Source organism: Otolemur garnettii, unplaced genomic scaffold, assembly GCF_000181295.1.
Source record: "Otolemur garnettii isolate 467f Iridium unplaced genomic scaffold, OtoGar3 scaffold00133, whole genome shotgun sequence".
Classification (NCBI taxonomy): domain Eukaryota; kingdom Metazoa; phylum Chordata; class Mammalia; order Primates; family Galagidae; genus Otolemur; species Otolemur garnettii.
In genome coordinates this window covers 4,961,513-4,962,165 of record NW_003852528.1, presented here as the reverse complement: position 1 = coordinate 4,962,165, position 653 = coordinate 4,961,513, and the positions used below count along the sequence as shown (strand labels likewise).

Below are 653 nucleotides of genomic sequence, written 5' to 3'. Positions count from 1 at the left end.
GGGGGGGGAGGTGGCCTCTGGGAGCTGAGTGGCCCTGCTGACAGCCAGGCAATGGGACCTCACCCTGAACCTGCAAGTTTGGGGGCACTGGGAGGGGAGGGGAAGTCATATGCCAGGTTGGACTTCCGACTCCTGGGGCTGTGGGCTTGAGTGGGGCTGTCTGAGGTCATCAGTTTGAGTTCTCAGTAATCTATTGTGAAAACTGGTGCGTGTGTGTGGGCTGTTATGAGTGGACAGCCTGGGCCTGCAGATTCGAGGGAAATGTGGACACACAGACAGGCTCCCATGCTCCGCAGGCAGGTGTTGGGGTGCGCCCAGGGAAGAGACTTCCCCAGGCCCCCAGGGCATAGGCAGACACAAGGCCTGTCCCCTGGAGGGGTACAGCTGCACCCGAGGGAAGGGGGAGTGACCCTTACAGCAAATGAGATGTGGGACAGATCGGCCATCAGGGAGGACGCAGGGCACATCAGTCACCACAGCTAACCCATGGGATAAATTCCCCCAGAGAAGCAACAACCGTGAGCTGGGGTTGACACTAAAGCCAGGCCAACAAGACAGAGGCTAAAAACATACAGAGCAAAGATGCAGAAGCCAAGAGGGGAGAAGATGCCTGCAGGACTCCAGACAGACAGGCCAGCGGGCACAGAGGCCAC

The 653-nt window shown here is 59.0% G+C and overlaps 1 protein-coding gene across 7 annotated transcripts in view; it reads right to left on the bottom strand.

The window, feature by feature from the left end:
* The window catches only part of CROCC2 (ciliary rootlet coiled-coil, rootletin family member 2), a 46,087-nt gene that overhangs the window by 1,945 nt on the left and 43,489 nt on the right, over positions 1-653 (bottom strand). The gene's annotated exons all lie outside the window — the stretch shown is intronic.